This window comes from Triticum urartu, chromosome 2 (assembly GCF_003073215.2).
Source record: "Triticum urartu cultivar G1812 chromosome 2, Tu2.1, whole genome shotgun sequence".
NCBI classification, from domain to species: domain Eukaryota; kingdom Viridiplantae; phylum Streptophyta; class Magnoliopsida; order Poales; family Poaceae; genus Triticum; species Triticum urartu.
The window spans coordinates 183,318,376-183,340,914 of record NC_053023.1 but is presented as its reverse complement, the minus strand read 5'-3'; positions in this window follow the sequence as shown (position 1 = coordinate 183,340,914).

The window sequence follows — 22,539 nt, the reverse complement described above, 5'->3', positions numbered from 1 at the left end:
TCCACATTCAAAACATTTTCTTTCACCGTTACCTGCTCCTGTTCTTTGGTATCTTCCACCTCCTGCAGCCAAGAAAGCTGAGCGCCTTTGCGTTACTCCCTGTGAAGCCGATCCTGCTGCCTCCAACCTTAGCCGAGTTTCTTCACTCGCTATTGCAGAAATTGCTTGCTCAAGACTTGGTAGCTTCCCACTGCCATATAGAGCTGCTCTCCTATTTTCAAACCTGGGATGGAGGCCATTTAGGAAGTCTCTAACACGTCTCCTCTCAGTCCACTTACTATGCTTCTCAATACATTTCCCACACTCCATTTCAACTGGATCATAGTAGTCCAGGTCACTCCACAACCTTTTAAGTTCAGACACATATTCCACCACTGTTCTCTCACCTTGGCTCAGCTCCTGCAACTCATTTTGAATTTTGCATGCTAACATCTCATTTCCCACTCCTGAATATGTGCCTTTCAGGAGCCTCCAAATCTCTGAAGCATCTTTGATTCTCTCAACCTGCTTTGCAATCTGAGAAGACATCGAACTCAGAAGCCATGCCCTGACCAAAGCATTGGTTGCTCTCCATTTTTGGCCTTCTTTTGAACCTTCTTCCTCAGGTTTCTCTACTGTCCCAAGGATGTATCCTTCCAATTTCCTTGAAACCAGGATGGTTTCAGCATGCTCAGCCCAGCTTACATAGTTCTCAGGACCCTCTAACTTCACATGTGGCATCTGTAAGGGATGTATCTCCTCCTTTATTTCAGCCTCTGATTTGGAGCTGCTAGCTTGCTTGCTGATTGCATCAAACAGAGCCCTGTATTTCTCATCCATCGCTCGTAATACAGCCGCAAGCTCACCGGAAGTAACTGCTGGGGCATCACTGATTTCAGCCATCTCCTCTACACGCTGCACTTCCACTTCTTAGATTCAAGCCTCTGCACCCTGCACTAGCTAGCCGTCAGCTCCTTTCTCCTCCCTAATCACACCACCAGCCTGGGCAACCTCCAGACGCAACCACACAAACAGCCAACTCACCCGTGGTAAATCAGACCACTGCTCCTCGCCGCCTTGTTCCTCCCAGCACCTCCTTCACCGCCGCAGCACTCTGCTTAGTTCCACCACTGCACTGAGTCGCCTCACGGGCCCAGGTCGCCCTCCTTCACAGCGCCGTTGACCACCAGCACCACCACCAACTTCCGCCGCCTCCGAACCCACTCAACGCCGTTCCACGGCCGCCGCTGCCTCGCCGGAGACGGGTGGCTCTGATGCCATGTTGATTAGCTCAAGAAGGGGAGAGAAGTCTGGAACATTGAGGATTGACCTTATCCTTCCATCCCTCCACGGGAGTAGTATATACAAGGTGGGTTTTACATTTTCGTCCCTCTATTCTTGTTCATGTCACTAGTAGGTCCTCTCAACACAAAATATACGACTTTTTCGATATTATGATAGTGTTAAAAAACCGTTTTATATTTTCATAAGGAAAAAGTATGTTACTGTTCAAAGAATGACATGTGTTAAAGGAGTCTAATTCTCGGAGTGACTAGAAGTTGGGAATGTTTTTCCTTCCCTTTCTCTCGGGAGCTAGAGTAAACTCTTCTCTCCAGGTGAATGACCCCATGAATTCGCCTCCTGCTCCGACAGCTGGTGACTTTGCTCCGGCTAGTAGACTAGGTTAAGGTTTTTTAGTTCTCGTAGGTGCGGCGTTTGGGCAGGTCGTGGCGCTTTTGTTGGAAATATGCCCTAGAGGCAATAATAAATTAGTTATTATTATATTTCCTTGTTCATGATAATCGTTTATTATCCATGCTAGAATTTTATTGATAGGAAACTCAGATACATGTGTGGATACATAGACAACACCATGTCCCTAGTAAGCCTCTAGTTGACTAGCTCGTTGATCAATAGATGGTTACGGTTTCCTGACCATGGACATTGGATGTCGTTGATAACGGGATCACATCATTGGAGAATGATGTGATGGACAAGACCCAATCCTAAGCCTAGCACAAGATCATGTAGTTCGTATGCTAAAGCTTTTCTAATGTCAAGTATCATTTCCTTAGACCATGAGATTGTGCAACTCCCGGATACCGTAGGAGTGCTTTGGGTGTGCCAAACGTCACAATGTAACTGGGTGGCTATAAAGGTACACTACAGGTATCTTCGAAAGTGTCTGTTGGGTTGGCACGAATCGAGACTGGGATTTGTCACTCCGTGTGACGGAGAGGTATCTCTGGGCCCACTCGGTAGGACATCATCATAATGTGCACAATGTGATCAAGGAGTTGATCACGGGATGATGTGTTACGGAACGAGTAAAGAGACTTGCCGGTAACGAGATGGAACAAGGTATCGGGATACCGACGATCGAATCTCGGGCAAGTATCGTACCGCTAGACAAAGGGAATTGTATACGGGATTGATTAAGTCCTTGACATCGTGGTTCATCCGATAAGATCATTGTGGAACATGTGGGAGCCAACATGGGTATCCAGATCCCGCTGTTGGTTATTGACCGAAGAGTCATCTCGGTCATGTCTGCATGTCTCCCGAACCCGTAGGGTCTACACACTTAAGGTTCAGTGACGCTAGGGTTATAGAGATATTAGTATGCGGTAACCCGAATGTTGTTCGGAGTCCCGGATGAGATCCCGGACGTCACGAGGAGTTCCGGAATGGTCCGGAGGTAAAGAATTATATATAGGAAGTGCTATTTCGGCCATCGGGACAAGTTTCGGGGTCACCGGTATTGTACCGGGACCACCGGAAGGGTCCCGGGGGTCCACCGGGTGGGGCTACCTGCCCCGGGGGGCCACATGGGCTGTAGGGGGTGCGCCTTGGCCTATATGGGCCAAGGGCACCATCCCCAAGATGCCCATGCGCCAAGAGATGAGGGAAAGGAAGAGTCCCAAAGGGGGAAGGCACCTCCTAGGTGCCTTGGGGAGGATGGACTCCTCCCTTGGCCGCACCCTTCCTTGGAGGAAGGGCCAAGGCTGCGCCCCCCCTCTCCCTTGGCCCTATATATAGTGGGGAAAGGGAGGGCAGCAACACCTAAGCCCTGGCGCCTCCCTCTCCCTCCCATGACACATCTCCCTCCTCCCGCAGCGCTTGGCGAAGCCCTGTTGGAATCCCGCTACTTCCATCACCACGCCGTCGTGCTGCTGGATCTCCATCAACCTCTCCTCCCCCCTTGCTGGATCAAGAAGGAGGAGACGTCACTGCTCCGTACGTGTGTTGAACGCGGAGGTGCCGTCCGTTCGGCGCTAGGATCATCGGTGATTTGGATCACGACGAGTACGACTCCATCAACCCCGTTCTCTTGAACGCTTTCGCGCGCGATCTACAAGGGTATGTAGATCCACTCCTCCCTCGTTGCTAGATGACTCCATAGATAGATCTTGGTGACACGTAGGAAAATTTTGAATTTCTGCTACGTTCCCCAACAGCTTTTTTTCTAGTTTATCTTTCAGGCTTCAATCCTCCTTGAATTTATCCATCTAGACATAGTCGATGAAGTTCCAGCGTAGATTCCTGCCGTCTCCATGGAGCGGTGAGATAAGGTGTTCTTGTCGTGTGTGCGCGATGGTGAGATTTGATGTCAGTTGCTTCAAGGGTTCAACAACGACAACTGTGACTCCAGGGCGTTGGTCCTTAGGGACACGTGCAGGAAGATTTCCTGGCTGTCATTGACAAGGTCAAGTCTGCTCTAGTAGGGGAGCGATGACAATGGCGCGTCGGCAGCTCAGTCTAGCGGAGATAATGGTAGAATTTTTATAAAAGATCTGAATCTTAAAAAAAAATCTTGGAGTGCACTTTAGGCAACCCCTTGTATTCTATTCTCGGATTTTGTTGCTTTGAGCAACGTATGAGCGGCTACCAGAAGGGCTGAAACCCCACGCAAATCTCGCCATCTCGGAACAAATAATGTAGGAACCGAAAGCTAATGCCGACTACCTTGGTCCCTTCCTTTTCAATTGCATGCATGTCTCACATCAGCTGGCCCATCCGCATGGCCTCTTGTGCGCCCCCTCCTCCTGACACTTTCATGACCAAGCAGAAAAATCGTCAGGTCACACACAAGACACCAACACGGTACTAACAACCAGATCTCCATTGCCTCCATTATTTCCATCTTGTGCATGCGCTTGTCGCGTCCAGGGGTGTTGATCGATCTCGCTCTGGCCCGGTTTCTTATTTCCATCTTGTGCATGCGCTTGTCGCGTCCAGGGTGTTGATCGATCTCGCTCTGGCCCGGTTTCATTGAAGAAATTACTCCCTGCATATGTGTGAACAGACTATGGATATCTACTGTACAACATATGTGTACATCTATCTTTTATCTTAAGTTGAAGTTTTATCAAAAAAGGCTTTCGCCCCGCTTTATATTATAAAGCAAATGCCCAAATCAAACATCCAACAAGGTTCAAACACACACACACACAAGATCCAGACAGACAAGTAGTCAAAGGGTTAATGCTGAGGGCACAGCTCAACAAGCCCTGAAGAAACACAAAATAACGCACGCGCCGGGAGCGACACAGCATCTATTCGGGCTCCGGGGGTGGCGGAGGGAGCGGAGGCGCCAAGCGGAAGGCCATCGATCGAAGGTCGGCGAGGAGGGTGCTGATGACGTCCCGGTCCTGGGGGCGGCTAAGCGGCCACTAGAGCTGCAAATATCCACACATTTTAAAGATGGCGTCAGTAGCACGTCGAAGAGGCACCTTCTGTATGACAAGTTTATTGCGTACGGTCCAAAGCATCCAGAGAAGGACCCCAACGCAAAGCCATCTAATATGCCTGTAGCGAGGAGGGGGGAGGCCTGGATTTCCGCAAGCAGGTCAGGGAAGTTGGTGTTGCACCACTGGCCCCCAACCGTTTCGTGGAAACAGGACCAAAGGAACTGTGCCGTGGAGCACGAGAAGAAGATGTGGTTGGCATCCTCTACCGTGCCGCACATGGGGCACATCCCATCTCCAGGTCCATTACGCTTAAGGACCTCTACGCAGGACGGGAGGCGGCCGCGGATCCATTGCCACAGGAAGATCCTGATCTTCAGGGGTAGGCGGATGTCCCAGATCAAACTGAAGGGCTCGGGGACCGTCGAGGGGGCGATGGCCGCGTAGAGGGATTTGGTGGAGAAGCAGCCGGAGGGTTCCAGGCGCCAAGAGATGGCGTTCGGGGTGTCGGCGACGTCCATAGGAAGGAGGGCGATGTCCTGGAGGAGGACATCCCAAGCTGCTACCTCAGGGGGGCAAAGGGGCGGCAGAAAGCGAGGCGCCCTAGGTCAATAAGGGCCGCCTCGACAGATAGCCGAGTGTCAACATCGATGTCAAAGAGCACTGGAAAACGCGCGGCCAGGGGGGTGTCGCCAAGCCACCTATCAAACCAGAACAGGGTCGAGGACCCAGTACCAACCGAAATGGATGTGCCAATGCGAAGCACGGGCAGTAGCTGGACGACGGCCTGCCAAAACTGGGAGCCGCTTGAGCGCTGACAGAATGCGAGAGGCTGTCCACGAAGGTACTTGTTCTGGATGATAGTAAGCCAGAGAACTCCATTGCCATTGGCAATGCGCCAGAGCCAAGGGGTCAGGAGGGCAATGTTCATGCGTCGGGAGGACAAGATCCCAAGACCGCCCTGGTCCTTGGGTTTGCAGATATCTGGCCAGCTGACCATGTGGTACTTCTGCTTATCCCCCTCCCCAGCCCAGAAGAATCTGGATTGGTATTTAGTGATCTCCTGATGAAGGGTTTCATGGAGGCTATAGAAGCTCATGAGGAACCAAAGGAGGCTGGCAAGCGAGGAATTGATAAGGATCACGCGATCAGCCTTCGACAGCTAGCGCCCTTTCCAGGGCTCAACGCGATGTTGCACACGGGTCACAGTGGGACGAAGATCGGCTACGGTGAGGCGCGAATCACTAATGGGGATCCCCAGATAGGTCGTGGGGAAAGAACCCAGCTGACAATTTAGTCGGTCAGCAATAGCATGTGCTTCCTCCAAGGGGTATCCGAGAACGATCACTTCGCTCTTATCGAAGTTGATGGTTAGACCCGACATTTGTTGGAAGCACAGGGGGAGGAACTTCAGGTTAGTAATATCTAGAGCGGATCCCTCTACCATTATAATGGTATCATCCGCATATTGAAGGAGGGAGACCCCTCCCCCTCCGACTAGGTGGGGGACTATGCCGCGGATATGGCCAGCGGCCTTGGCCTTATCCAGGATGGATGCCAGGGCATCGACCACTGTTGAACAAGAACGTCGAGAAAGGGTCACCCTGACGGACCCCACAGAGGGTGGGGAAGTAGGGCCCAATGTCTCCGTTGATGTTCACCGCGGTCTGGCCACAGGAGACAAGCTGCATGACGCGAGTCACCCAACGGTCGTCGAAGCCCTTGCGAAGCAACACTTCCCGCAGGAATGGCCAGTGGACCGTGTCATATGCTTTGTGGAAGTCTAGCTTTAGGAAGACCGCGCGGTGGCGTTTCAGCCAAACCTCATGGAGGACTTCGTGAAATACTAACACCCCATCCAGAATAAATCGGCCTTGTATGAAGGCGGATTGGTTCGGATGTGTAATCGTGTCAGCGAGGAGGGTCACCCTATTGGCATACCCTTTGGCCAGGATCCGCAAAATCACATTAATCATTGTGATTGGGCGGAACTGGCAGATGTCATAAGCGCCTGGGACCTTGGGGATGAGGGTCAAAATCCCATAATTGAGGCTCCCAAGGTCCATGGAGCCCGAATAAAATTCCTCAAACACGGCCATGACCTCCGGCTTGATGGTAGGCCAGAACGTCTTGAAGAACGTCACGGGTAGGCCATCCGGACCCGGGGCCGAGGAGGGGTTCATCCCCTTAATGGTTGCGAGGACCTCGTCCTCGTCAAAAGGGGCTACTAATGCCGCATTGGCCTCAGCCGAGACCAATTGCGCACCCGACCAAATGTCGGGGGCGAGACTAGCCCCACCCTGCGGGGTGGGGGTAAATAGGGCTTTATAGAAGCCATCTACATGGGCACGGATGGCCGAGGGGAGAATGATAGGCGTGTCTCCATCCCACAGGCAGTGGATGGAATTGCGACGACGACGCCAGCCGTTCGCCACCGCCTGGAAATAGGCGGTGTTGGCGTCACCCGAAGCACCCACCGTTGGGAACCGCGCAAGCGCCAGTAGGCCTCTTCATCTGTGTAAATGGTGGAGAGCTGGTCTTCAAGGTCGTATCGCAACATCCACTCATCCGGGGAGATCCCGGTCAGGTCGGCGCGGGCGTCCAGGGCTTGGATAGCCAACAGGAGGGCCTTTTTGTGATCTCTGAGGTCCCGACCAAGGTTAGCCCCCCAACCCTTCATGAATTGGTGGGCAAGCTTGGCGCAGAAGTGCCATGAGTCGACAACAGACATGGAGCGATGGGGTGCAGAGCGAGCGGAAATCCAGCGAGCGACGACAGCTTCCCGGAAGCCGGCCTGATTGAGCCAGAAGGGCTCGAACCGGAATCGCGGCGGGGTGGGAGAACGCTCGTCGGCGGTGGAGAGGAGGAGGGGGACATGGTCAGACCCGATCCAGGTGACAGCCCGGAGCGAGGCCAGGGGGCAGCATAATTCCCCATTCCCGGGAAACTAGGACACGATCCAAGACGGATTGCGTTGGGTCAATCTGACGGTTCGTCCAGGTGAACCTGGCCCCCGTCCGATCAAGCTCGCGGAGCCCCAGCTCCGCGATCCAATCGTTGAATAACTACATCCAGGGGAAGTTAATCCGATCATTATTCTTCTCATCCGGGGATCGGATGAGGTTAAAGTCTCCGCCCATGAGAACTGGGAGGAGGGAGTTAGAGATCTTCAGCTGCAGCTCCGCTAGGAAGGCCGGGGAGCGGCGATGGTCCGCCGGTTCGTATACAATTATGACCTCCCATTTGAAGTTCAGGGCACGCTCGAAGATCTCCATACTAACGAAGAATTCACCCCGGTCCATGCTACCCACCTCAAAGGTGGCATCCTTTACCCCTAAAAGGATGCCGCCAGAGTGGCCCAAGGTCCCACTAGAAGGGAGCCAGTGCCAAGCGAAGAGGTGGGAGCTAAGATGTTCAAGCTCCTGAAGGGAAAACTCAGTACGCAAGGTTTCCTGGATGGCAATGATGTCAATGTGTTCGTCACGAATGTACTCAATGAGTTGGCGGCGACGGCCATCATGGCTGAAGCCACGGATGTTCTAGAAAAGGGCCCGCATCTAAGCCCCCATCGGGGGGCTGCTTGACCCCAGGAGACGGGAAGCGCTTTGAGCGCGAAGAGCCGCAGTGCGTGAACGTGTTCGTCCACGGATTATCCCATCGGCCACCGGAGGGGCCTGAACCACGGGGGTGGCGGTCGATCCCTCGGGGGGCCGAAGCAAGTGAGCTCGGGTCTCAGCCAGCTTACCATCGAGAATATCACGGGCCCTAATGGCCGCGATCTGTTCCAAGGGGGGACCGACCTCCCCCACTGAAGACTATGGCCGAGTCAGTGGCCACCTTGGCGAGGTGGCCAAGAGGAGCGGCCTCAAGCGCGGAAAAGGAACAGCTGGAAGAACTGGGAAGGTCGGGATCCGCACCTGACTTGAGGTTCCGGACTGCCGCCCGGAGCTCTGCGCACTCGGCGATGGACGGAGCCGGGGAGTCTGCTGGCCGGGTCGCATCGAGGCGGGCGCTGCGGTGGGAGACCGTCACCGGCGTCGAGGTGGAGCGGGGCCGCCTGGCATACGCCACCGTCGGAGGAGGGTGAGCGGAGGCCGGAGTGGTGACGCCCACGGCCACCGGAGCGGTCAGGGAGGCAGGCGAGGAGAGGCGGACGTCGGAGGTCACCGGCGAGGGGAGCGGGCCGACGAGCTCCAGGGTGTCACCGGCCGCGGTCCCCGCGGGTGGGGGTGTCGGAGCAGGCGCGTCGGAGGCCTCACACCCGCCGCAACCCGTGGAGACCGGGGAGGCCGAGCCGGGGGGGAGGGGGGAAGGGGGGTCCGGCCCCGACGGAGAGGGGCGAAGGGCGGAGACGGCGCAGGGAGAGCGAGGCGACGAAGGCGGCGCAACGAGCAGACCCACACTGGAGATGTCACTGGCCGACTCCGACGGAGACTGAGAGGGCATGACCGGCGGAGTGGCTAGGCGGAGGGCCACCGCGAGGTCAGCGGCCGACACTCGAGTGCGCCCCGCCCCGGAGCCGCCACAACCCAAAGGTGGGTTGGTGGGCTCACGGGAGGGGGAGCGGGAGTGCTCCGAGCCGTCCTTGTCATCCCCAGGGTCGTCAAGGCGGGAGTGACACGAGCGTCTGCGGTGGGAGTCGTCGGCATCGGCTGGGCCACCCCCCATGTGGCTGTCATCAGAGAAGCGGGGACGGCCGACGTGGTTCGGAGGCTCGGGGCAGATCTTGAGGTCATAGCCGTCATCGTTGAAGAAGACACGGATCGTGGCGTGGAGCTTGGAGGAGTCTAGGCACTTCACCTTGACCCGGACCTCCTCCTCCTTGCGCAGGGAGAGCTCGTCGACCACCACCACCTTGCCTAGGATCTTTGACATACTGCGGATGACCCGCTCAGACCGGGCCACATCTGGCAGGCCGTCGATGAGGAGCCAAGCAGTGTCCAAGACAGCCACGGCCTTGGGGTCCCACCTCAGCTCAGATATGTTCACCACAATGTCGTTGAGGGCCAAGGTGATATTGGTGCTGCGGGTACAGAGTCCCATGCTCATAGCGTCGGGTAAGATCACCGAGAAGGCATTGGATGCAGTGGGGGTCACCTGCCAATCCGACGTGCACCTACACAGGTGGTTGAGCTCCGCCTCGATCAGCTCCGGGGTGGCGACGGCCTCGCCCATGACCGACACAATCACCAGCAGCGAGGGGGAGGGAGGGGATCTCAGGGACCTCGATGTGGAAGAAGGCCATGTCCTCCATGTCGTGGCCGTACATCATGATCTCCTCCATCACCGGGCGGTCCGGACAGAGAATCGCGGGGTGCTTGGCATCCTTGCACAGGTAGCACATCGGAGGGTTGGGGCATGCCACCTGGAAGTGGCTAGTCAAGCCGCAATTGAAGCACGGCAGACCGTCGGAAGGGGCGTTGGTGCCCGGAGGAGGAGCCGCGGCAGTGGAGGCGGAGGCCGGGGGGCGCGGAGGGCCCTTCTTCTTCTTCTTCTTCTTGGGGCCCTGGCGCCCCTGGTTCCCATTACCACCGTTAGATGGCGGAAACGCTGCTTGGGAGTGAGGAGGTTGGTAGCGACGGGTGGCCGGGGCGCTGTTGGTGTTGGAGACGGGCAGCGGGCGGGGCGGGAAGGGGGACCGGTCCCGGCGACGGGCAGGCGAGGGGGACCGCCGCCGTGCGGACGGCCTAGGCTCCCCGGCCGGCGACCGACCACGGTCCCGCGACTCCGCTCGAGGAGAGGCACGGCGAGCGGGGGAGCGCGAGCGGCGGTCTTCGCGGGTTGGTGAGCGGCGAGATGGACGGGGGGAGGAGCGGCGGGAGTCACGCACCGGGGATAGCCTGGCCAGCCGGGAGGCGAGCTGCTGCCGCAGGTCAGCCTCGCAGCGGGGAGGGTCACGGCGGTCGTCCTCCCGCCGCTTGGGGTGTCCAGCGTCGTCCCCCCACTCCCGAGTCATGGTCGGCGGGGGGGTGAGAGGGGGGCGCGGGGAGGCCGGCGACGCCGGTGAGCAGGGGGCGGGGCGGGTCGGTAGGAACCAGGATGAGGCAGGGGGCAGGCGGCGCGGGGGTGGGATTCGGGGGGTGAGGAAACCCTACCGGGGGCCAGATAGAGCGCTGGCCTGGGCCAGAGGCCGACCGGGGAAGAGCGTGGGCTGTGCGGGGCGGGACCGGCCTGTTGGGCCGGCCCACCCCACCCGCGGTGGCCCGCATCCCACAGGTCGCGCCCGCGGTCAACACCCTAGGAGGGGGGCCAGCAGCCGGGCCCATGGGCCGGCCCAGGAGCCCGGCGGCCCGGTACGAGCGCCCCAGGGTGGCCATGCGGCGGGCTAGGGTTTCCCCGAGCGCCGCCGCGGTGGCCGCCGACGGGGGAGGGCGGGGGCGGCGAGGGGATGGCGGGGCGCGAATGCGACCCGGAGGGTGGGGCCCGGGGGAACCGCGAGATGGGAAGAAGGGCCGGAAGGGGGCACGACGGGAGAGGACCGCAGCGAGCTCGGGCGGGATCACCGGTGACGATCGGGCCGGAGCAGAGGAGGCCATCGCCGGGGTCGAGGGCTTCCAGGAGGAGCGAGCAGGGCCGCGGTCCGCGCGGCCGGCAACACCCCAGCTGCCGGCACGGCGACGCCGGGGGGGGGGGAGGGGTACCCCGGTCCCCGAGGTCGCACCTTGCGACCCCCGCGACGGAGAGACGGTCGGAGGGTGGCGCCGGCGCCGAGCTGACCCGCGGGCAGCCGAACTCCCACCCCTGGGAGTAGGGTCACCGACGTGGTCGAGCAGCGGCAGCCGCGGCGGAGCCTTGGGGGGACACGCACCCGGAACACGACGGGTCACCCAGCGGCGACATCGTCGGCCTTGGCGAGGTCAGCCCACACAACCCGCGGCGGACTAGAGGGGGGGATCGGCGGTGGGGCAGGGGCGGCGGACGCCGGCAAGGGGGCGGGGCTCGAGGGGGGGGACGGGAGGAGGGGCGGCGGCAGAGGTATCGCGACATCCGCGTCGCCAGGAGCGCCGCCCGAGCAGTCGCGAGAGCTGTCCATCGGCATGTTCCTTCATAGGAGTCACTCCAATGACAATGTTAACATCACCGGTTGTGACGAAGATCCTAAGTTGAAGTTTTTATAGGGAAAAGTAGCAGTATTTATGGGGAAAACTTTGACCAACTTCATAGGGAAAAGTAGCAGTATTTATGGCACTAAGGGCTTCTTCAATGCCAACCCTCAAACCGCCCACATCCGTCTGGACCGCGGAAGCCGTGTGTGTGTGCGGGGGGGGGGGGGGCGGACATGCGAAACGTCGTTCTCCACCTCCTAGCCCACCCAAAAGGAAGGTGGAGCTTGTTAAGGCAACAAACCTGACAATGAGTACGAGGGGTACGAACAATGGCCGATCCTAACTACGACACAAGTGTGACACTCGAATTTTACGAGTTCATGCCCCTCGTGGAGAGGCAAAAGCCCTATGTCTCGAGCCCTGGGCTATTTTCTCTAGTGTCTGGATTACAGGAGGGTTGCGAACCCTTGCCTCAGCGCGAGGGGTCGGCTTATATAGAGTGCACCATCCCTCATTATGGCTATGTTACAAGGGAGATGAAGGAGGGTTATTACAAACGTTTCTGGTAACTGAAGTAATAACTACACTTGCAGCCTGACATTATGCTCCTCAGAGGTTCCAGGTCTCGCGTGCTCCCTTCGCCTCCCACGTCCGAATGCTGGCGAACATGGCCGAGTGGCAGTGAGGCGTCCGAGCGAGTTGTCCCCATCCGAGTGGACAGATCGCTTCCGGGAGAATGTTTGAAGGTGGACATTTGAAAGCACCTATGGTCCAGGAACCTTACAATGATGGTGTGGGATCGTAGTGTTGGAAATATGACCTAGAGGCAATAATAAAATGATCATTATCATATTTTCTGTTCATGATAAATGTTTGTTATTCATGCTAGAATTGTATTGACCAGAAACTTAAATACATGTGTGAATACATAAACAACACCGCACTAGTAGAAAATGGGTCAAATGTGAAGCACATTAGTGCCGGTTTGATTTTGAGCCGGCACTAATGTGTGCATTAGTGCCGGTTCCAATGGCTAGCCGGCCGCTCTCATTAGTACCGGTTCATGGCGATCCTTTAGCACCGGTTTGTGCCATGAACCGGTACTAAAGTGAGTGGTGGCAGGATGTTGACAGTCTGGGGCCCCTCCAGCACCTTTAGTACTGGTTGGTATCACAAACCGGTACTAAAGGTCGTCCTACATAAACCCTTCATCCACCCGAGCTCGCTCTATTCTTCCCCTTTCCCCTCTCCTCTCTGTTCTTCCCCTCTTCCTCTCGATCTCATCACACATTTTGCCCAAAATTTGTCAAGATTTGAAGGCCCCCATCCATTCAAATGACCACAAAGGTTAGCAACTTTGTCATTTCATCTCTCATTGCTAGATTAGCTCTTGCAATGCTTTATATAGGGATTAATTTGTGAGTTTAGTAAATTGGGAGGAATTATATGTGCTAGTATTTGATTTATATGCAATTTGAGGTCAAAAATAACACTTAGTTTGCATATGTAGGTGTGGTTTACTTAGTGCCTTCTAAATCTCCGTCGTAACCACTGTCGATCGCCCGCACCGTCCCATCACCGGCACCACCTTGCGGTGAGCCTCTTGTTCATGAATGTTTTATATAAAAAATTGATGTTTGTGTGATTTGGATATATAGTTACTCGTATAATTATCTTACCCATATGTTGTTTGTTATACATAGTGCCATGGTTTTGATATCAGTCCCCGTCGGCCCTCGTCCTTGTTATGATTCGGATGTGGTATATTCTCTTTTAAAACTATTTGTTGCATTTCGTGTTTATGACAAATTATGCCCATCAAGTTGACATAGATATTTGTATGTAGGAGGTATGTGAACCGGAAATTCCAACCGATCCTATTGTCGAGAGGTTAAATTTAGTTGAAAGAGAAAACGAGGATTTGAAAGAAAAATTGAAAAGAATTGAGGGGGAGAAGATGGAATTGGAGTTGCATGTTGCCGATGTCGTCGATGATCACAAGATCAAGATGGAGAAAATGCGCTTGAATATTAGAAAGATTAGAAAATATGCCATTCATAGTGAGGCTTAGTATCATTATGCCGTTGGATCAATTGTTACCTTAGTTGCGATCTTGATCACATTTGTTGTTGCATTTAAGTTCTTTAGCTAGAGAGTTATTTTGTTTGTTGCATTTAAGTGTTGTATGAACTTGTATTAATTTGTTCTTTTCGGTGTTGTGTAATGAAGATGAGCCGACAATGGATGTACGATGAACAATGCTCTCCCGAGTTCATTAATGGCGTGCATACTTTTGTGCTTGCGGCTGAGGCAAACAAGCGGGCGGATGGTTTTATGCCTTGTCCATGTGCTGGCTGTAAGAATGATCACAATTACTCTATGTCAAGAACCATTCACGTCCACCTGTTTGAGTCCGGTTCCATGCCCCACTATAATTTTTGGACCAAGCACGGAGAAAGAGGGGTTATGATGGAAGACAATGAAGAAGAAGAGGACGACGACAGCTATCCTGGCCATGGATTCCCTGAATACGATGATACAACAATGGGGGAAGAAGATGAGCCGACAATGCGGGAAGAAGCTGAAGAAGAGGCATCAGATGAGCCCGCTGATGATCTAGGTCGGGCCATTGCCGATGCAAAGAGAAACTGCGCAAGTGATTTAGAGAAGAAGAAGTTGCAGCGCATGTTAGAGGATCACAAGAAATTGTTGTACCCGAATTGCGAAGCTGACAAGAAAAAGTTGGGCACCACACTGGAATTGCTGCAATGGAAGGCAGAGAATGGTGTATCTGACAAGGGATTTGGAAAGTTGCTAGTAATGATAAAGAATATGCTTCCAAAGGACAACGAATTGCCGGAGAGTACGTACGAAGCAAAGAAGGCTGTCTGCCCTCTAGGGTTAGAGGTGCAGAAGATACATGCATGCCCTAATGACCGCATCCTCTACCGCGGTGATCAATACGAGGATTTGAACGCTTGTCCGGTATGCGGTGGATTGTGCTATAAGATCAGCCGCGATGACCCTAGTGATGTCGAGGGCGAGCGCCCCAGGAAGAAGATTCCTGCCAAGGTGATGTGGTATGCTCCTATAATACCACGGTTGAAACGTTTGTTCCAAAACAAAGAGCATGCCAAGGCGATGCGATGGCACAGAGAAGACCGTAAGAAAGACGGAAAGTTGAGAGTACCCGCTGACGGATCGCAATGGAGAAAAATCAAGAGAAAGTACAGGAAGGAGTTTGGAGGTGACGCAAGGAACATATGGTTTGGTCTAAGCACAGATGTCATTAATCCTTTTGGGGAGCAGAGCAACAACCATAGCACCTGGCCTGTGACTCTATGTTTCTATAACCTTCCTCCTTGGTTGTGCATGAAGAGGAAGTTCATTATGATGCCAGTGCTCATCCAAGGCCCTAAGCAACCTGGCAACGACATTGATGTGTACCTAAGGCCATTAGTTGAAGAACTCTTACAGCTGTGGAATGGAACAGGTGTACGTGCATGGTATGAGCACATGGGGGAAGAATTTGACCTAAAGGCGTTGCTGTTCGTGACCATCAATGATTGGCCTGCTCTCATTAACCTTTCAGGACAGACAAACAAGGGATACCACACATGCACACACTGTTTGGATGATACCGACAATATATATTTGGACAATTGTAGGAAGAATGTGTACCTGGGACATCATTGATTTCTTCCGAGCAGGCATCCCATAAGAAAGAAAGGCAATCATTTCAAAGGTGAGGCGGATCACCGGACGAAGCCTCACCACCGTACTGGTGCTGATGTACATGATATGGTCAAGGATTTGAAGGTAGTCTTTGGAAAGGGTCCTGGCAGACAACCTGTTCGAATGACGCTGACGGACGCGCACCCATGTGGAAGAAGAAATCTATATTTTGGGACCTGCCCTATTGGAAAGACCTAGAGGTCCGCTCTGGAATCAATGTGATGCACGTGATGAAGAATCTTTGCGTGACCCTGCTTGGCTTCTTGGGTGTGTATGGGAAGACAAAAAATACACCTGAGGCACGGGAGGACCAGCAACGTATGCACGGAAAAGACGTCATACATCAGGGTCATGCCAGCTATGCTCTTACCAAAGAAGAGAAGGAAATCTTCTTTGAATGCCTGCTCAGTATTAAGGTATCGTCTGGATTCTCGTCAAATATAAAGGGAATAATAAACATGGCAGAGAAAAAGTTCCAGAACTTAAAGTCTCATGACTGCCACGTGATTATGACGCAACTACTTCCAGTTGCATTGAGGGGGCTTCTACCGGATAACGTTCAATTAGTCATTGTGAAGCTATGTGCATTCCTCAATGCAATCTCTCAGAAGGTAATCGATCCAGAAATCATACCAAGGTTAGAGAATGATTTGGTGCAATGTCTTGTCAGTTTCGAGTTGGTGTTCCCACCATCCTTATTCAACATCATGACGCACATCCTAGTTCACCTATGCTAAGAGATTAACGTTTTGGGTCTTGTATTTCTACACAATATGTTCCCCTTTGAGAGGTTCATGGGAGTCTTAAAGAAATATGTTCATAACCGTGCTAGGACAGAAGGAAGCATCTCTAAGGGCCATGAAAATGAGGAGGTCATTGAGTTTTGTATTGACTTTATTCCTGACCTTAAGCCGATTGGTGTTCCTGAATCGCGGCATAAGGGCAGACTGGATGGAAAAGTCACACTAGGAGGGAATCAAATAATATGTATGGACGGACATTCTCTCACTGAAGCACACTACACAGTTCTACAGAATTCCGCCTTGGTGGCTCCATATATGGACGAACACAAGAATTTTCTATGCTACAAACACCCAGAGCGGTCTGATGACTGGATTACACATGAACAATCCAGGAGTTTCGCCGGCTGGTTGCAGACACGTACCATGCACGATGCCTCTATTGAAGATGACTTATACTCGTTGTCCCAGTTACCATCTTCGAATATAATGACTTTCAAAGGGTACGAGATAAATGGTAATACATTTTACACGATCGCCCAAGATAAGAAGAGCACCAACCAAAACAGTGGTGTCCGCTTTGATGCAACAACGAAGACGGGAAAGGAAACATATTATGGTTATGTAGAGGACATATGGGAACTTGACTATGGACGTGGTTTGAAGGTTCCTTTGTTTCGGTGCAAATGGGTCAATATGACACGAGGCGGGGTAACGGAAGACCCGCAGTATGGAATGAAAACAGTGGATCTCAACAATCTTGCGTATGCAGACGAACCATTCGTCCTAGCTAATGATGTGGCACAGGTTTTCTATGTGAAGGACATGTCTACCAAGCCGAGAAAAAGAAAAGATAAGGAAGAGAATGCATCATACGATGAGCCAAAGCGCCACATAGTTCTTTCTGGGAAGAGAAACATCATGGGAGTGGATGAGAAGACAGACATGTCAGAAGATTATGAAAAGTTTGATGAAATTGCTCCATTCACAGTGAATATTGACCCGAGCATCCAGTTAAATGATGAAGATTTTCCATGGCTACGGTGCAAAGGGACACACGCGAAGAAAAAGTTTCACACCCAAAGATCTGGGATGTGATCGACTTCACTATCATCACTTTCTTCTATAATAGTTAGGGTAGTTATGTGTTTTGGCATTTGAAACATGAAGGAATTTTATGTGCAAACAAACTCAGAAAAGGTTGAAAGTTGGCATGGTATCATAATTTCCCCCACGTAGCATGTGCAAAAAAATAGAGAGGGTTACCACAAAAACTGGATGCACTTCATGTACAAAAAAGGACAATCTCTTTCGAAGTATCAGGGTTTTGGATGAAAACTCATCTGTTACAAAGGCATTTCATTTTTTAAATAACCTAATGCTACGTCTTGAGCACTTGCGTTGGTTTTCCCTTGAAGAGGAAAGGGTGATGCAGCAAAGTAGCGTAAGTATTTCCCTCAGTTTTTGAGAACCAAGGTATCAATCTAGTAGGAGGCTACGCGCGAGTCCCTCGCACCTACACAAAACAAATAAATCCTCGCAACTAACGCGATAAGGGGTTGTCAATCCCTACACGATCACTTACAAGAGTGAGATCTGATAGATATGATAAGATAATATTTTTGGTATTTTTATGATAAAAGATTGCAAAGTAAAATAAAGCAAGAAAATAACTAAGTATGGAAGATTAATATGATGAAGATAGACCCGGGGGCCATAGGTTTCACTAGTGGCTTCTCTCAAGAGCATAAGTATTTTACGGTGGGTGAACAAATTACTGTTGAGCAATTGACAGAATTGAGCATAGTTATGAGAATATCTAGGTATGATCATGTATATAGGCATCACGTCCGAGACAAGTAGACCGACTCCTGCCTGCATCTACTACTATTACTCCACACATCGACCGCTATCCAGCATGCATCTAGAGTATTAAGTTCAAGAGAACAGAGTAACGCTTTAAGCAAGATGACATGATGTAGAGGGATAAATTCATGCATATGATAAAAAAACCATCTTGTTATCCTCGATGGCAACAATACAATACGTGCCTTGCTGCCCCTACTGTCACTGGGAAAGGACACCGCAAGATTGAACCCAAAGCTAAGAACATCTCCCATTGCAAGAAAGATCAATCTAGTAGGCCAAACCAAACTGATAATTCGAAGAGACTTGCAAAGATAACCAATCATACATAAAAGAATTCAGAGAAGATTCAATTATTGTTCATATATAGACTTGATCATAAACCCACAATTCATCGGTCTCAACAAACACACCGCAAAAAGAAGATTACATCGAATAGATCTCCACAAGAGAGGGGGAGAACATTGTATTGAGATCCAAAAAGAGAGAAGAAGCCATCTAGCTAATAACTATGGACCCAAAGGTCTGAGGTAAACTACTCACACTTCATCGAAGGGCTATGGTGTTGATGTAGAAGCCCTCCGTGATCAATGCCCCCTCCGGCGGAGCTCCGGAACAGGCCCCAAGATGGGATCTCGTGGATACAGAAAGTCGGTGGTGGAATTAGGGTTTTGGCTCCGTATCTGATCGTTTGGGGGTACGTAGGTATATATAGGAGGAAGAAGTACGTCGGTGGAGCAACAGGGGGCCCACGAGGGTGGAGGGCGCACTGGGGGGGGGGGGGTAGGCGCGCCCCCCTACCTCGTGGCCTCCCTGTTGGTTGCCTGACATAGGGTCCAAGTCTCTTGGGTCTTGTTCGTTCCAAAAATCACGTTCCCGAAGGTTTCATTCCGTTTGGACTCCGTTTGATATTCCTTTTCTTTGAAACCCTAAAATAGGCAAAAAACAATAATTCTGGGCTGGGCCTCCGGTTAGTAGGTTAGTCCCAAAAATAATATAAAACTGGATAATAAAGCCCAATAATGTCCAAAACAGTAGATAATATAGCATGGAGCAATCAAAAATTATAGATACATTGGAGACGTATCAAGCATCCCCAAGCTTAATTCCTGCTTGTCCTCGAGTAGGTAAATGATAAAAACAGAATTTTTGATGTGGAATGCTACTTGGCATAATTTTAATGTAATTCTTCTTAATTGTGGTATGAATATTCAGATCCGAAAGAATCAAGACAAAAGTTCAATATTGACATAGAAATAATAATACTTCAAGCATACTAATAAAGCAATTATGTCTCTTCAAAATAACATGGCCAAAGAAAGTTATCCCTACAAAATCATATAGTCTGGCTATGCTCTATCTTCACCACACAAAGTATTTAAATCATGCACAACCCCGATGACAAGCCAAGCAATTGTTTCATACTTTTGACATTCTCAAAACTTTTTCAATCTTCACGCAATACATGAGCGTGAGCCATGGACATAGCACTTTAGGTGAAATAGAATGGTGGTTGTGGAGGAGACAAAAAGGAGAATATAGTCTCACATCGACTAGGCGTATTAACGGGCTATGGAGATGCCCACCAATAGATATCAATGTGAGTGAGTAGGGATTGCCATGCAACGGATGCACTAGAGCTATAAGTATATGAAAGCTCAAAAAGAAACTAAGTGGGTGTGCATCCAACTTGCTTGCTCACGAAGACCTAGGGCATTTTGAGAAAGCCCATCATTGGAATATACAAGCCAAGTTCTATAATGAAAAATTCCCACTAGTATATGAAGGTGATAACAAAGGAGACTCTCTACTATGAAGATCATGGTGCTACTTTGAAGCACAAGTGTGGTAAAAGGATAGTAGCATTGGCCCTTGTCTCTTTTTCTCTCATATCTTTTTTTATTTGGGCCTTTTCTCTTTTTTTATGGCCTCTTTTTTTCGTCCAGAGTCTCATCCCGACTTGTGGGGGAATCATAGTCTCCATCATCCTTTCCTCACTGGGAAAATGCTCTAATAATGATGATCATCACACTTTTATTTTCTTACAACTCAAGAATTACAACTCGATACTTAGAACAAGATATGACTCTATATGAATGCCTCCGGCAGTGTACCGGGATATGCAATGACTCATGAGTAACATGTATGAAAGAATTATGAACGGTGGCTTTGCCACAAATACAATGTCAACTACATGATCATGCAAAGCAATGTGACAATGATGGAGCGTGTCATAATAAACGGAACGGTGGAAAGTTGGATGGCAATATATCTCGGAATGGCTATGGAAATGCCATGATAGGTATGTATGGTGGCTGTTTTGAGGAAGGTATATGGTGGGTGTATGATACCGGCGAAAGGTGCACGGTATTAGAGAGGCTAGCAATGGTGGAAGGGTGAGAGTGCGTATAATCCATGGACTCAACATTAGTCATAAAGAACTCATATACTTATTGCAAAAATCTAGAAGTTATCAAATAAAAGTATTACGCGCATGCTCCTAGGGGGATAGATTGGTAGGAAAAGACCATCGCTCGTCCCCGACCGCCACTCATAAGGAAGACAATCAATAAATAAATCATGCTCCGACTTCATCACATAATGGTTCACCATACGTGCATGCTATGGGAATCACAAACTTTAACACAAGTATTTCTCAAATTCACAACTACTCAACTAGCATGACTCTAATATCACCATTTCCATATCTCAAAACAATTATCAAGCATCAAACTTCTCTTAGTATTCAACACACTCATAAGAGAATTTTATTATTAATCTTTTATACCTAGCATATAAGGATTATTTAAGCAAATTACCATGCTATTTAAGACTCCCAAAATAATCTAAGTGAAGCATGAGAGATCAATAGTTTCTATAAAACAAATCCACCGCCGTGCTCTAAAAGATATAAGTGAAGCACTAGAGCAAAACTATATAACTCAAAAGATATAAGTGAAGCACATAGAGTATTCTAATAATTTACGAATCATGTGTGTCTCTCTCAAAAGGTGTGTACGGCAAGGATGATTGTAGTAAACTAACAAATAAAGACCCAAATCATAAAAGACGCTCCAAGCAAAACACATATCATGTGGTGAATAAAAATATAGCTCCAAGTAAAGTTACCGATAGAAGTAGACGAAAGAGGGGATGCCTTCCGGGGCATCCCTAAGATTTGGCTTTTAGGTGTCCTTAGATTATCTTGGGGGTGCCATGGGCATCCCCAAGCTTAGGCTCTTGCCACTCCTTGTTCCATAATCCATCAAATCTTTACCCAAAACTTGAAAACTTCACAACACAAAACTTAAAGTAGAAAATCTCGTGAGCTCCGTTAGCGAAAGAAAACAAAAGACCACTTCAAGGTTGTGATGCCCCGAGACCGTTGCGCCAGGTGTCTTTCGGTTATTCGCTGTTGTTGCCTTGTCATTTGTTTGTGTGTCATGCATTTCATATCATGTCATCATGTGCATCGCATTTGCATACGTGTTCGTCTCATGCATCCGAGCATTTTCCCCGTTGTCCGTTTCGTAATCCGACACTCCTACGTCCTCCGGCGCCCCCTTTTTCCTTTTTTTGTGAGCGGGTGTTAAACGTTCTGGGACTGTACCGAGACTTGCCAAGCAGCCTTGGTACACCACCGGTAGACCGCTTGTCAAGTTTCATACCATTTGGAGTCCGTTTGATACTCCAACGGTTAACCGAGGAACCGTAAAGGCCTCTCGTGTGTTGCAGCCCAACACCCCTCCAAAGTGGCCCAAAACCCATCCAAACCCCCTCCATCCTCTCGGTCATTCGATCACGATCGCGTGGCCGGAAACCACACTCCATTTGGACTCTCCTAGCCCCCTCTAGCTATAGATAGGTCTTCCCCGTTCAAAATCGCAGACGAAACCCTAGATCCTCCCCACCCCGACACCGGACGCGTCTGCCGCCGCGCCAGACATGTCCACCGCCACCGCCACGTTGCTCCGGCCAATGGCAAGCCGCCACCTCAGCATCACCTCCGCCCACATCCACTCAGGCGCCGCCACCTGTCCTCACCGCCGCCTCTCACCGCGCGGCCCGGGGAAGTCCATCGGGGGCCCGCCCGGGCCCGAACCGCCACTACCCGCTCCACCGCGGCTCCGCGCGCCGCCCCGCCGCCCGTACGCCGGTGCTGCCTCGCCCGCCGCCGCGCCCGCTCACCGGAATCCGACAAGCCGCGCCGCCCACGCTCCTCCGCCGGCCTCGGACACCGCGCCTCCGCCGCCCGCGCGCGCTGCCCTTTTCCTCGCCCCGCGTTCCCCCGCTGCCGTCCTACTCCCCGTCGACCCCGCCGCCAACTCCGGCGACCGGATCCGCCCCAGAACACCTCCCAGCGCCACTGCCCTTGCCCCGATCCAGGCGGGATCGGGAGGATGGCGCCGTCCGCCGTTGACCGCGCCAGCGCCTCGCGTGGGCCGCGGCCTAGCTCCGTCCGCGTCCGGCCCATCTTCTTTGGCC